The sequence below is a fragment of the Dipodomys spectabilis genome, unplaced genomic scaffold, assembly GCF_019054845.1.
Source record: "Dipodomys spectabilis isolate Male_0828 unplaced genomic scaffold, ASM1905484v1 ptg000295l, whole genome shotgun sequence".
Lineage (NCBI taxonomy): Eukaryota > Metazoa > Chordata > Mammalia > Rodentia > Heteromyidae > Dipodomys > Dipodomys spectabilis.
The window spans coordinates 6,955,980-6,972,855 of NW_024870972.1; positions in this window are offsets into that span (position 1 = coordinate 6,955,980).

Here is a 16,876-nt window from a genome sequence, read left to right on the forward strand (position 1 = left end):
TTTAAAAAAATTGTTTTGCTTTGATTTTTAAGAGATTAAAATGTTTCTGGATGAGGAATAGCTTCTCCAAGTGTCCATCATTCTGTATAGAAGCTTAAATATGTAATGTAACCAAACTTCAGTATTAAAAATCTCTCATGTTATATTCTTTTATACCAAACAAGATAATGGCATATAACAACTGCCATTACATGGCAAAATATTTGCTACCTTAGTTTACAAACAATCTTTAAGACAAAAGACTTGCTTCAAGGTGCTTTTAAATAGCAGTGATTCAGAATTTTAAAAAGAAAAAAAAGTGATTGCACTAACCTCACTGCTGCTTTGACTCTGCATTTGTGGTACTCGTGACTACATGGATAGATAGATAGTCAGATAGATAGATAGATAGATAGATAGATAGATAGATAGATAGATAGATAGATAGATAGATAGATAGATAGATAGATAGAAAGATTTACGCTGCTATTTTTCCCAGAAATCACTACTATATCCTGTCCCTCACTCTGTTTATATCAAGTATTTTCTTAAAAAATATAGGCATCAAATCAAAATTCCTCTTATGCTCATGCAGCTAAAAGTAAAGTAATAGATAAATGTTAGCATGAGCCATGCCTATGTGTGTGATTTAATAGGGTTTGTCATGATCTGCATAAGAATCCAGGACTATCAATTTTAAAGAAAGTAGTTGTAAAATTTTTATCTTAAAATTTTTTAATTAAGGAATTGCCTATAATCAAGCTTAGAAAATTTATAACACTACTTCTGTTAATAATTATTTTGAGGGCTTTACTAGTAAAAGTTTAACCTATGTTCTAAGTTGAACTAGAAATTGATTTAACCCAAGTAATGCAATTTTTTATTTTCAGCATCTGTTGTTTTGTTATTTTTACAAAATAGCATTGATTGAAGCAAGTCTTAGTTTACTAAGGTAGGGTAGCATTTTCTATTGGTGAAAAGAATACGTAAACTTAATTTCACTATACTATGATACTGTAATGTTTTTTAAAAATTTACATCCAGAGAGGCAGTCATTCACGATGGTTTTGTGCCAGTTGTTTTTAGGGTTTTGGATCACGTTAGATATTTAGAACTTAACTCCTCTGTGACTTATGTAGGAAACCTAATATGCTGGCACTTGGTATCCTGCTTTTATTGCTAGAAGTCCACATCTGTGTTTGACTTCTCATTGTTTAAAAAAATAAATAAAAATAAAAAATCTGTGCAATAATTTTTAAATGTGCTCCCAGGAATAGACACAAATGTTTTGAGTATTTTTAAGCTGCATTTTCTTTTAGAGATGCATTGTCAATTGCACTGAATTTAAATCTGAAAGTCAGAGGTGATTATTGATAGTACTTTTGTATTTTGATATGGACAATTTATTCATTTGGATACAGTTAATGACTTTTTTCCCAGCTGATTTAAAAGATAGTCAAGAAATTCTGCAATATAGCTGCCAAAATAGACAGCTACATTTTTATGATATTGTCATCTTTTCTGTTTTTTTTTAATTCTTCTGCTATTTTACTTAAATCATAATAGCGAAGATAGGACATACACTTAAAGAGTATAAATTCAGAGCTTTATTATCCTGAAGTCTAGAGTCTTTCAAGTATAACCTTCTCTGAAAGGTGTCCATCTCACAAGCTGGTTCTTCATGAGCATCCATGTGTTGGGTTTTGCTGCTGTTCTCAACATCACCAATGCCTGCTGTGTGCCACCATGCTGCTCCAATAGACATGAATAAGATTGTCTCTAATTGAGCAATAACATGATTGCAAGAGACCAAGTTTCACAGCCTGTAAAAGTTCTATATTTGAAGTTTCTTACTCATTTTTCCTCCCATTTTCTCATGAGAACAATTTATTCCTGAAGATCAGCTGAATGCAGTAATTTTTCTATAGTATTCACTGCAAATCATTATTTTTTATGGTACCATTATGAAATTTAATCGTAAGGAAAATAGGAAGGAAAACTTACTGAATTCTCAGAGAATTAAATAAAATAAGGAGCAGCTGCCACTCTTAAATGTCATAAAGGAAAAATTTCTTTCTTCTCCATGTAGGAAGTCTCTTAAGTACTCATCTTTCCTCTAATCCCCTTTTCTGTAATTGATCAGGTAATATAATTGATTTTAAAATGAGTTTTAGAAGTGGAAACTGGTAATTTCCTAATAGGTCTTAGCATGTATCAAATTCTGTTTTAAAGAATAATTCTCTAGGTAAAGTAAGTTTTAAGATTAAACACTTTTTACAGATACTGAAAGTGCTTCCTTTTGTGGTGTAAAAAACAAATTATGGTGCAAAAAGTAACCATTAGATTGAATTATATGAAGGTTTTTTGTTTTTTGACCTAAAAATGTCAAGAGAAAGGCCAAAGTTTTGTGCTTTTTCACTTAACTTATAAAACACACCTTTTTTCCTTAAACTTCATTCTGTAAAATTAGATTTAATGAGAGAGTACTATTTTTAAGGAGATATCTGTTTATGTAGAATGATTTTGTTAAGAGTAATGTAAACTATTAATGATTATTGGCCTAAAGATAGCTGTGCATTTTTGCCAATTGAAGGAATCATAAATGACCATACTTTGAGAGAGCGAAAATGACAAGTTTTACTAGATGCTTAGAAAAACAAATCTCATGCAGTGCTATTTACTCTTTTAAGACCACTTTCATTTTCTTAAGCACATTGTATGTTTCTACAGAACCTGTGTTCCAGCTCACAAACGAAGGACGGTACTTGCAAATGGTGAATTACTATTGACAGTTTTGCAGAAATCATGTTTCACTGGACCAACATTGTGGCACGGCAGCAAACACTAACATTTTGGGGAATAGCAGCAAACCTACAGATACCCTGGGTTTTTTTGTTGTTGTTTTTGTTGTTGTTGTTTGTTTTTGGTTCCCTTCCCTTCTCTGAATCAGCAGGGGTGGCTGGAGAGTAGGGAGCCTATGAATTACTCTTTCCAGTAGTAGTTCTGAGTGTCACGTTTAATATAAATTTTTAACATGATTCTATTTCAGTGTAGAAAAGAGAGAAAAAGAGGAGGTATTCACTTTTTTAATACACTGATGTATAAATTTGATATCTTATATCAGTAGTTCTGAGGCATTGATAGCATCCTTTATTTCTGCCTTTACGTTGACAGTGTTGAAGCAGGGTGAATAACTAAACTAGGGCATATTTTTCTTTTCTAGTGAGCTGCTTCATGATGTTTCCGTTGGACTTTCTGGATAAGTTCAAGAAAATGTTCTGCATGTTGTATCTAGTCTGATGTAGTTATCCATCTCATTACAGACAAAAACAAACAGACTGCATTTTGTAGCTCTGTAATCCTTGAATACAGAAGTAATTTTCTTCTTTCCTAACTTTGACATTGTAGCTATAATGTTTTCATTTAGATTTTTTCCAAATCCTTTGGGTCTAATTCTGTGAGCCTACCTGTAGCACCTGATTAAGATGTCTGCATCATTTTTTAGTTATCCAGTTAACTTTAAAACTGTTGTAAAAGTGTAATCCAGCCAATGTCAGTGTTTTGTACATGTTAAAGAACTTCTTGTTCAGTTTTCATGATTATTGTGTAAGAAAGACTGATGAAGATGTTCTATGCTGTCCTGGACCATGTTAATTACACTTAAAATGTATTTGGTTCCACATCACAATGATTAGTCCCCAATGACTCTTTTATCCTTTCTAGGTACATTTATTATTGTTGTTGTTGCAGTTTCCCTTTGCATTGTATTGCTTTGACAACTGTAATTTGAATCAGATCTGAAAGAGGTCCAGAATAAAATGTATTTTGATATTAAAAAAAAGAATTGAAAACCCAGAAATGAACCTACAGACCTGTAGCCATCTAATCTTCGATAAGGGAGCTAAAAAAAATAGAATGGAAGAAAGACAGCCTCTTCAGTAAATGGGGTTGGCAAAATTGGTTAACTACTTGTGGAAAAATAAAGCTAGATCCTTATATATCACCCTGCACCAGAATCAACTCCAAATGGATCAAAGACCTCGGAGTCAAAGCAGACACTCTGAAATCATTACAGAATGTAATAGGAGAAACCTTAGGTCTCCTTGGCACAGACCAACATTTTCATAATAAAGACCCAGAAACACAACAAATCAAAGAAAAGTTGGACAAATGGGATTGCATGAAATTGCAGAGCTTCTGCATGGCATAGGACATAGCCAGCAAGATCAAAAGAAAGCCCACGTATTGGGAGAAGATCTTCATTAACCATGCAAAGGACAAGGGTCTCATATCTAAAATATACCTGGAACTCAAAAAATTACGTCCCCTAACAACAAATCTTCAAAGAAACAACTTCCCAATAAATAAGTGGGCTAAAGACTTTAAGAGAAACTTTTCTGAAGGGGAAAGAAGGATGGCCAATAGGCACATGTAAAAATGCTCAACCTCCCTAGCCATTAAAGCAATGCAAATCAAAACAACATTGAGATACCACCTCATTCCAGTTAGAATGGTTAGAGTCAAGAACTTAATAACAACAGATGCTGGAGGGCATTTGGATAGAAGGGAACCTTACTGCATTGCTGGTGGGACTGTAACCTTGTTCAACCATTTTCATCCAATTTTAGACAAGAGCTCTTTACATTGTTGAGCCTAGCTGAAAAGTCAAAGCTAGGCACTTATCCTTCTCTGTGACTGAACCCAGTTAGAAGCTGGAAATTTTATTTCCACAGAGATGTTCAAATAAATAACAAAAACACAAAAAACAAAAACCCACAATTAAAACTAGTACCAATTCTAAAACCGAATTAGAGAAGACAATAACCAAAGGCTGAATTTATCCCTACCAGAACTCTGTGCCGTTCTCACTCATCAAGCTGAATCCAGAGTCTGCTGAGTGAGCCTGCCATTCCCAACCAGAACTGCCCTATCTCAGGAAACATAGAACAGAAAACAATCAGGTCTCAGTGAATGAGGTGACATCCCACCAACATTTGTTGACCCAGGGTCCTTCCAAGGTGGAAGAGAAGTCCCAGTCATTTGGGGGCAAGGGAAATAAGTCCTTAGCAACCATCCTCTCCAACTGGTAAATTCTCCCCCATACTCTGTCCCCCCGGGCCAAGACCTAAGGCTAAGATAAACCCCAAATGACAAACAACACTCAACACAAAGACACTACTTACAAAGACACACTGCAGCGTTGTAAATTGCCAACAACCAGAAAGTGCCAGTCTACAGACTGAGAGTTTCCCAAAAAAACGTCTGTAATAAACAGCAATCTACCCAGAAGGGTCTTGGGACGTCTCTTCACAGACCCCATTGGCAGTCTTAAATTGTGTCCACCAAGACTCCTTGCCAATCAGAGTACAGACCCCTCAGGAAACCAGAATTATAGATACAGAACCTGCAGGCAACCAAATATACAGAATGGCAATGCCTTGACTTAACAGCTGGGTTTTTGGGATTCTGTGGTGGTGTGTCTGGAGGGTCTTATGAGGCAGATTCCAGACGAGCCACCAGGAATATTGTATGGACTTAGGATCCCCAACGATCACCAGAGACCACGACCAATGTGAACAGCAAAAGAGTTGTTTATTTGCAAGCTCAAGCTTGGTCCTCCGCGCACCTGGTAACAGGTGATGCTGAGTCCCAGAGCACAAAATCTGCACAGCTTTTATAGTATTGAACAAACAAGTTTAAGGAATTTCCACAGAAGCAGTTACAGGAATGGTTTGAGTCCACCTTAACCGCTCTGGCCTTTTTCTGAACTATTGGTATGTCCTGTTCCTGGAACACTTGGGTAACTGGTCTGCTTTCTTAAGGGTGGGCAGGGTTGATGGCAACCTGTGTTTTTTTTCTCTCTCTCTTGGGGTTACTCTGAGGGAAGCCTAGCACAAGATTGTGGGGTTAATCTCAAATATGAGTTACTTTGGCTCTTTAGCCTGAATAAACCATGGCATACCACATACAGAGCTTTGGTAAAACACAGGTCTGGATTACACTGTTGGACCAATAGGAGGGTATGTTTAATGCTGTTGCAGATGTGTCTTAAGGTGTGAGGAGATTTTCATTCTGATGACGTTGAAATGATGAAAAAGACTAACTACAGAATTACCTGGGCAGATCCCTGCTGAGACCTATATTAAGTCACAGCTTAACAAAGAGCAATTTTTACAAAGAAATATATTGAACAACAAGACAACGCGACCAAAATTATTTTTACGTGATTCAATGTATTTTTACACTGTATATCACATGTACAAGTTCCTCATTCCCATCTGTCTCATTATGTTGTCTTTGTTTGTTTTGTTTTGTTTTCAGAACCATGGTATAACAGGGAATTTCTTATATTTTTGTCTTCTAGTCTTCAGAAAATCTGCAGTTAAATAGGCTTACGTTCCTTTTTAGAAAATAAAAAGCACTTTGGGTGAGGTCGTCATCATAATTTTGTTATGATCTCAAATATGTTTTTATTTCTGGCATTTCACCTGTATAATCTCACTTCAACATTTTCCAAAGCGCACTTTAGTGGAAGGAGGAAATTCAAAGTGGATTCTGGTAGAAAATTTCTGTTACAAAAATCTCTGGTACATAGTAAGGTAAGCAGCTCAAAAATTATTAATTGGAAAGATGAGTTGAAAGTTATATTTTTATACACTAAAACTCTTTCCTCAAAGAAAACAGAAGATTTAAAATAACTAATGTTTTTGAAGTTAATGGGAACAAAAGTGCACGAATTTTCTAGAAATAAAATTATCACTCATGAAACCTTAATGATACTTCAAAGAATGTTTTCCAATAAGAGGAATAACTTTTAAACATTTTCACACAATGTATATCTGCCTGGTAACAGAACCCCAAACTAGACTAAGGCATCTAATAGCTATCTAATTGTTGCTATCTTTTTACAATACTCCTTTCTTATCATATTGATTAGTATTAATTCTATGGCCAGTATAAAATCACATTTGTAATAAAAGTTACTAGATGGGTCCTTCATGGATGAGATGGTGTGGGGTTTCTGGTGAAGCCCTGTCTGGGTCAAGGGAGGACTCGGTATTGGCACAGCCTCTGTGGTGAAGTATGGTGTGGCCTGAGGGTGAAGGCCAGTCTGTGTAGGACTTTGAGACAGCAGGGTTGGTACAGGAAGGACTAGACTTGTTAGGGGCGGGGTCTCTTGTGAAATAGGCAGGATTTAAGATAGAGTCTGGCAGGTGGACGGGTTTTCAGTGGAAGAAGGTGGGGTCACTGGGGAGGAGGATGTTTGGGTCAGAGCTTTGAGAAAGAAGAACAAGGCTACAAAGGAGAAGGTGACTTAGAGTAGGGGTGCTGGTAGAGCACTGTGAGCCTTTGTGGGATATGTAGCGTGAGGTTTCCCATAAGGCAGGGCAGGGAATGGAAGCAAGAAGCTAACAGAAGTTGGGAATTCTGATGTAAGAATGTGGAGACATGAGGGTGAGTATTTTCAGGGTCTGGCTTTGAGAGGGCAGGGTGGTACAAGGAATATGTGGGCTAGTAAGAGACTGGGTTTCTGGTGAATAATGGCAGGCCTTTGGGAAATGTATTAGGGTGGAGGTGGGGTTTCTGGCAGAGCAGGATGTAGTCGCATTGTATGGAGGATTTTTTCAGGACAAGGGCTTTGTGAGAGAAGTGATAGGATCCAGTGCACTAGACTAGTTAGGATGGGGTTTTTGGTGTAGCCAGTCACCTCTTCGAAAAGAGGAGTAAGGTTGGGTAGGGATTTCAGTCTTCCAAGGCAGGGCATGGACTTTGGACAGGGTTTCCATAGGGCAAATCAACCTTCCAAAAGGGACTATGGAGGGACAGGGATATACAGTTGAGCCTGCTGAGCTTCCAGAGATAGACCAACTGGTGCAGTGGTTTCCAGTAGAGCAATGTGGGTGTCGAGAGATGGGACAATGTGGTGGTTGTTTTCTAGGCTTCAAGAGGGAGGCCAACCTGAGCAGTGGTTTCCAGTGGAACAATGTGGATGTCGAGAGATGGGATACTGTGGTGGGAGTTTTCTAGTGGGGTATTTCTGGATCAGGACAGGGCTTAGAGCCATAGAGCTAGTTGGAGGAGGGGCTTGGAGAAGGAGTGGAAGGGCTACAATGGTGCAGGATAATTATGAGCAGGGTATCTGGTGGAGTAGGTTGTGGATCTGAGGGAGGAGCCAATAGGATGCAGGTTTATCTGGGGAGCAAAGCAGGGTATTAAAGAGTAGATGTGAGAGGTGGAGAGGCTTGTGGTGGAGCAGGGCTGTCTTTCCAGGCAGAAAGCAAGGAGGAGCTTCATGGGCAGTTATACAGAGGTGGAAGGTTTTTGGTTTAGCATGATGGGCTTTGTGGGAAGAGGTAGGTTCGTGCTATGTTTGAGAGGTTAGTCCACCTAGAAGTAGGCTGGTTATGGGTAGAGTTTCTGATGGAACCAGGAGGGGCTTGACGGAGAAGGCTGGTTGGAGGTGGGGTATGAAAGTGAAGGGAGGAGCTTGGAGGTACTAGGATATAGGAGCAATGATACTATGAGGGAGTAGAGTAGTTAGGGGCAAGATATCTGGTGGATGAGGTGGGGATTCGAGGGAGGAGCCCTATGTAGGCTGGGTTTTGGTGCAGTAAGGCGGGACATAGAAGGAATTATGGACCTGCACTGATTTCTGGTGGTGCAGAGCAAGGATTCCAGGAAAGGGTGGATTGGAAGAGGGATTTCCCTAAAGCAGAGGAGAGTTTTCAGGAAGGAATCTGGTTGCAGGCAGGCATTGGAAAGTTTATAGTAGGTCTACCAGGGTGTAGGTTAGTTAAGGTTAGGCTTTTTAAGGAGGAAGCTGCCTGGAAGTGGGTTTCCAGTGGCGCCAGTCAAGTTTTATGGGAAGGGGGACTAAGAAAGGGGCAAGACTTAGTAGGGCTACAAAAAATAAACAGTTACCAATAATAAATACAATATAAGAACATCATTTTCTGTCAGTGTGCACTTATATTACTTTTATGTATGCAGAAGATACTGGAGAAAGTAACCAAGTAATAATTCCTTCCTGGTAAAATTTTAATTTATTCCAATTGAGTGAAAATAAAATCACAGGTCACATCAGGCTCAGAGGCACACAGTAGACTAAGACACATGAAGGACTATAATTGATTCCCCAGCACCAACATTAAGGACCACAAATAAAAGTTTAAAATGTCTCAGTTGGGCATAGTAGACAATATTGTCTTTAAATTGTGAATGAATAGAACTTTTACTCTGACCACTTTAGAAATCCTAAAACGAAGTAAATAGTAACGTTTTAACTTTATACAATATTGGAAAGTATGCTAAAAATAATTAGGAATATATAAAATTGTAAACAGAATGTTCGTTTTCCACCATCAACTCTAATCTAAAAGAATTTAAAACCAGAAAATTGCCATATAGTGGGGTTGTAGCATGGTTTCTTTCGGTCATCAAAATGGTGACTTAAGCAATGTGTCTTTATCATTGGATGCATCGATAATAAAACATATCTAATAATGTGAAGTACTACTATACAGAACCTGAAGAAACTCAGAAGGATCTATGAAAGGATGTTGGAATAAAATTAATGACTAATTACAGTAGAAATTAATCTTCACTAGGCCGATAAATACTTTCCTGAAGAAAAGGCTATATAGAAAAATAAACAGTGAAAATGAAGCAAGCAGGCAGACCATGAAGTAAACTTTATCCAATGAACAACATCTATCGAGGCATGATTGAAATCTTCCTTTACCTAAGTTACAGTTACTGACCTATGTTCTTCCCTTGCCAAATACCAAAGACATGAAAATGTAGTAATCATTTTCAAGACCTTAGGCGTTACAGAAAGAATTCAATGAATGTATTGCTAGAAAGTAAAGATAGATGTCTGAGCTACAGAGTGAAGAAAATATCCCCAATATCTGGCCCTCCACTGTGAGAAGGGTACAAGTTGAAACACAAGGAGAATGGACAGAAGTACAGTAGTGCATACCAGTAGTTCCCAAGATACAATGATGAATGTAACGGGAGAAAATCAACAAGATATTCACGGGACATAGCATGGGAGAATAGAGAAAAGAGCAGTGAAAACCCAAGGAGAATTACAAAGGATACCCTTGCATATTTGGCAGAAGAGTGCGTGGCATTGAGGTCTAAACTATGTGGAGGTGTCATAGGAAACTACCTGTGCTCATATGGTGCCACAAGCAGTGAAGAATTTATGATTTACAAGACATTGAATGATCATACAAGTTTTGCTTCAGTAGTACAGAGTTAAACCTTTATAAATTCTGTTTTGAAACACCTAATAAACTATAAAACCAAGACCAGAAGATTCAAATTGTATATAAGTGACTTGATTGTTCGCAACCTAGAGTTCAAAAAAATCAAATCACATAATGTGAATGCTAAAGCATAACATTATTAAGGAAACCGTTAAACCACACACATTTCAGGGGAGTAGTCCTGATTATAAAAGATTTGTTTTCCTTACACATTTTGGATGTACAAAACCAACAAAAAACAAAAACAAAACAAAGAAAAGACATTTGGCAATAGAGCTGGATGCCAGTGCTTCCTCCCTATTCCTACATAGTCACGAGCCTGAGATGGGAATATCATGGTTCACAGATGGCTGGGGTAGCAATCCATGAGACATTTATGTTCAATTATTCAATCAAAGACACAGTTAAACCTTGGTTCGAATACTACAGACTCAGTCACTCATGAGTGAAAAAAAAACAAGCAAGAGTTTGAGGTTCTAAATCAAGTTTCATTAGTGTGCGTGGGTGTGTGTATGCACACATACAAATGGAATGAGAGAGGAAGATGGAGAGAAAACAGGGAATATTAAGAGTTTAAGGACTATCCTAAGCATATATTAATTAATAAAAATGCGGGAAACCATGGAACCTATATTTCTTTGAGTCTGGCTTCCTTCACATAATATGATTGGTTTGCAAGACTTTCCATTTTATTATGAAAGAGGCTGTGTCATTATTTCTGATAGAAGCATAAAATTACATTGTCTATATATACCACATTTTCCTGATCCATTCATCTCTTGAGGGGCATCTTGATTGGTTCCAGTAATGCTGCCAAAAACATAGTTGAAGATATAGTGGGTTTTAGCTTGAGATCATTTCGACAAATGCCCAGGAGTGGGATGACTGGCTCCAGAGCTACGTACATTTGACCTTACAAAATAATGCTAATTGAAATGAACTCCAAAACATGGAAAAAACCGTATTTTTTCAGATGTCAACCTTGATGTCGGTAGAGTGTCTAGATATTATTTTATTTCCTTTGTCTTTTACCATTGGTTTATCCCTGGCAATCTCTGTCTTGATTCTGGTTCCTTGCATCTTGTATATACATTTATCTGATTTGGAGGAGGAAAGGGAAAAATATAATGATGAAAAAAGTACAAAGAGTGACCCATTGCAACAATGGTATTCACAAGATACTATATAACAGAAATGAACTTTACAACTTTGGAGTTGGAGGGAGGTATAGGTGGTGGGAAGGGATAGGAGAACCACAATGGAGTAGGTAACAATATTCAATAAGGAATGCAACTTACTCATGTAACTGTAACTACTCTGTACAGTATTTTTGAAATAAAACAAAAATTTAAAACTGAACCTACCCTAGAAAAAAAAATATAGTTTTCAAAATAATACATCTGTCACAGACCTTGTGAGTCATTCTAAACTCAAGCTGTTAGACTTGGAAAAGGATAGATTGGAAAGCCATCTCAAACAGCAATCAAAAGGCTGAGAGCTGTGCTCTGGAAAAGCCAAGCAGTCAAGGGAAGACAGGGGTATGATTTATTATCTCAAGAGTATTTAAGTTCGAGCTGTTGGACACTAAAAGATTAAGACTTCGGAGACAAGATGGATGTCTGTGCTATGGTTGGAATGACTATTGTTCCCTTCTGCTCCCTAACAATAAGGGATTCAATTGTCACTGTGTCTACAAACAATACTTCATGTTAATAGTTGTAACCACAAGCTATATTGATGTCTTTGTTTGCGGACATACCTGCAGCAACGGACCACCCCCACCCCAGTAGTAGAATGAATATAAAACATGTTAAGCAGGATTTTGGGATCCAGAAGATGGCAATGGGGCTTTGGGTCCTCTGGTGTCTTCTTTCCTATCACTTCCTGTGATTTCTCAGTTTTTTGTCCAGGTATCCCATCCTCTTGGATGTGCCATGGCTGCGGTTAGTGACAGTACTGATATTCTGAACACCTCAAAACAAACCATGAAAACACTTCCCCTAAGAACATTGACAAATGTATAGGAGCACCTGGAAAGATACCAAACATCAGCAGTCACCCTATGAACCTCTAGAAAGAAAGTACAATTCAGAAGTATCTTTACTTCTGATAATATGAGATAGATAATTGTCCGTTTTGTATATTTGGTATTTGGTATTGCATACATTTTCAGAAACACATATACATTGTGGAATAATGTCATCTATTTCATAGGTCACAAACCATGTGACTGGAGTGATGACCCTAATATCTTCTCAGTTTCCTGATTCAGAATTAGATGAGTGTGAATTGCCTAATTATGAACATTTCTCCATGAAACTCAAGAACACAAAATGAAGTATCAGGGTCAGGCCATTCCATACCTGTAAGTATTTTACATATATTAGAGTAATACACGCGTACACTGCTCAGCACTCATGGCACATTGGTGTGTTATAATGGTCTTCAGATCATAAATATGCTAAAGCTTAAAGTAGAATGATGGGCTATACATTTTCAACGCAAGAGTGATGTTAACCCCCTGCAATTATTCTCAGTGGAGAATCCTTCCTATACATTTTACTGACTTAGCTTCTATTCTGGGCTTTACCATTATCAGGCATGGTCACACTGTATTGAGCTACAATACTGCAGCAACCTTAGCTGCCTTTGAATTTTATCTCCAATATTGATACCAAGGTCAACTCTGCAACTCTAATCACATAGTTAGTGGACACCTGAACTTTTCAAGCCTGGTTAAAAATTCAGTTATCACTGCTCATTGCCAGTGTTAAAGATCTCACCCCTTTAGAATTATTTTGTATCTTCTTGTATTTCCAACACTGATTTAGATGTTGGATTTTGAAGTAGAACTTTTAGTTTGTATTTGATTTATGGAGGTGCTAGTGGTGCCAGTTGAACTGCATATATTATAATGTAAGTAATTTGATGTTTTGACATATGAATTTAATTTTGACAATTGAGGGAATGAATATACATGACTCACAAAAGTTTCTTTATGTGTATTGGTATTGCTATATTGTGAACTTCCTAAAAGCCAGCCATGGGAGCATATGTCCCTAATCCCATCACTTCTGTCACTGAGATAAGGCTTGAAAGGTGGAGACCATTTGGCACTTCATAGTGAGAACCTTTCTACAAAGAAGGGGGAGAGAACAGCAAAAAGATAAAATGAATCTTCCAACTGTTTTTTTACATATATTTTACACTTAGCCATTAAGACCACCATAATAGTATTGTTTATGAATTCTTTCCTACACTTTTCCTGTTCTGAGCTGTTTTATTTATGGAGCTCCAAAAATCATATAAGAAACACATAAGAAAATCTATATAAATCATATAAAAATCATAAAAAATAGTTTGCTAGGGATATATAATCCAAAAAGAGTAATTTTAGGAAAGTAGTAAGCACATAAAATGTAATGCATTGACTTTGTTGAAAACTTCAGCAGTTGTATTTTATTTACTCTGATAACAAAGTTTATAAACTAAGTTACAGTAGTACTCCAAATGGAAAACAGAACTAGAAACATGAAGGGTAGCACTAAAGAATGCTACTGCTACCACTAATAGAGTAAGAATGAAATTTAGGCAAAACTCCTTCAGAGTAAAAGCCACAGGACAGCCCCAACATTACTTTCATTGTTCATATGAAGAAAAGAACTTTTTTGGTAGTAAAGACAAATTTTCACAGATATTAATATCAATTGGGTATATATTTCTTAAGGCCATCAGGAAGTATGCTGTGACCATGTTGATGGAAGCTGACTTCTTTGGGACCTATTTCACAATATACAGACACCATTCCAAGCACTGCACTTGCATTAGGGTAATTTTAGTGCTCATGTGTGTTCTTCAAGTTAGGAAATGAATTAAGTATTTTATTAAAAACAGAAGTAGGCAAGAAGGCCAAACAAATTTCCCAAGTACCTAAGACTGATCAGTTGTAGACATATAATTCAAATCCAGGTTTCTACCAGGCATATCTGAGGCTATTCTCTGTCACATTCATTACCTTTAAAGAGCTATGGAGCAGATGAACCCACAGTATCTTCCTAATTATGGTTATAAGAGCAATAACAATGCTACAGAATATAAGCATTTTTAAATGAAAAGGGTGTGGATAATGAAAGCGTAAGTGATCTTTATACCAAATAAAGATCGGTTTAATTTCTACAGAAATACCTGAATGAACATCACTCACCTTCCACTGTTTATTATTCCTGGAGTAATTCCTTAAGGAGGACAAATCCACTTTTTCTGATGAACACATGCTTTTATCATTAAGTACCTTGAATACACAGGGAATAGTTTTTATGTATATATAATCCAAAAGAAATAATTTTTATGACTAGTTAATTTCTTGTTGTACCAAAGAAAGTCTATTCCCTATTCTAAAACATATATCAATTTAATGGATATTAGTTTTATCAGTATAAATTAGGTGTGCATATTATATGCAATGTATTCTATTACATAACATATAAATGATATATATATATAATACATGTATCATTATTGATATTCTATAAATAATATTCTATAAATATTATAAATAATATATGTATAAAACTGGTTTTAGTATTATACTGTGAAGGATACAAGGAATGACAACTTTATTTAAATAAATATATTTGTATGTTTCAGTCACATAATTTATTTTTGTGCCAGTAGTGAGACTTGAACTATGGCCTGGGTCTTGTCCCTGAGCCATTTCATTTAGACTGGCTTCATATAGCTATCTTCAGATCTCAGCCCCTAAGTAGCTGGGATTACAGACATGAGTCATGTTATATTTTTTGAATTCGATCCTTGGCATGTTCCTACATAATTATTTCTGAATGTTCAATTATGTTATGGTATTCCATTTCTAAACCAATTCTGAATAAATAACTACTTATTGGGTAAAACTCTATGTTGCAATCGAACTTGTAAGGACCCTACTTTACTATCAATTTTCAAAGACATTTCTAATTTAATTCCTGGACAGATGAGCAGAGAAATTATATTATGTATGCATAATATATGTAAAATACTATATTACATAACATATAAATGATATATTTATAATATATGCATAATTAGGGATAGTCTATAATTTCTATAAATAATATATTATAAAACTGGTTTTAATATTATACTGTTAAGGATACAAGGAATGTCAACAACCCTATCTTAACTGTCTCATTTTCAACAGTATATAAACTATGCTATGAACATATACCTCAAGAAAGCACACCTCTGTAATCACATATTCACCTTCAAATATTCTCCTCATCGTTATGAGGACAAGAAGTGGCACTGTGGCTCAAGTGGTAGAAGGATCCCCTTGAGCTGAAGAACTCAGTGATACACCCAAGTCCTGAAATTAAACCCCAGGACTGACAAAAATAAAATTTGAAGAATTAAAGCATTAGGGCTGGGAAGGAGACTCAGTGGTAGAGTGCTTGTCTTGCATTTATGAGGTCTTGGGTTCAATTCTTCAGTACCACATAAGAAGAAAAAAGTGGAAATGGCTTTTGTGGCTCAAGTGGTAGACCACTAGCCATGAGCTGAAAAGCTCATCAGGGACAGAGCCCAGACCCAGAGCTCAGGCCCTCCTACCACCACCATCACCAACAACAAATTAAAGCATCAAACAACTTCAAGTTGTTGTCCAGAATAATGAGGGCGGCATTATCCATTTACATGACTTAGTGACTTTAAGCCTAGTTTACCAGGGGAAGTAGTGGGCAATTGTGTGTTTACCAAAACCTGCAAAATTCTTTTGTACTTTACCAAGGAGGGAGAAAGGAGGGAATGTGGGGAGGAGGGGAGGTGTTTGGTGACCTTGCCTTTTGGTTCAGTGATTGTTTTCTGGAGTAAATTCAGAGAAATTCTGCATGCAATCTTACTTGCATGGGAAATGAAGAAGCCATGCCCTGGAATGGTTTTATCCTGTCCTTGTCCTGGTTCCAACCACCACTATATAATCCAAGTACCACTTCAGGACCAAGAAGCCATGAAGACTACTGATCCACTGGACAGGTGGACCTAACCATAGCCAGAAAAGGCAAAAAATGCAATACCCAGGGCAGCACTGGAAATCTACAACAGGAAGAGTTTATTTTTATATTTTTTATTGTAAAAATGCTATACAGAGGGTTTACAGTTACATGAGTAAGGTAATGAGGGCATTTCCTATTGAGCATTGTTACTTCCTCCTTTGTTTTTCCCCTACTACTTCCCTCCTCACCTCTCCAACTCCTTCCTCCTTGACTCCTGCCCAACATTGTAAATTCATTTTCGACATGGTGTCCTGTACAACTCATTGTCACAATGGGTCAACCTGCATCCCCATTTCAGCATTCTGCTATAACCTTTCCACTCCCCAAATTACAACAACGTATATAAAAGATGCAGAACACTAGAATCAAATACAGTGAAAACAGGGATTATACCATGGAGGTATGAACCTACAAAAGAATCACATAGTGCCTTATAAGTATATTAAAAACAACAGGCAAGAAAGATAAAACCACTTGTGTCTCTGACTTATGGTATATTTCGCTTAACATCATCGTATATGGTCATATGTACATAGCCTTTGATCTTCTGTGCTTGTTCTAGACATGTACTAGTCC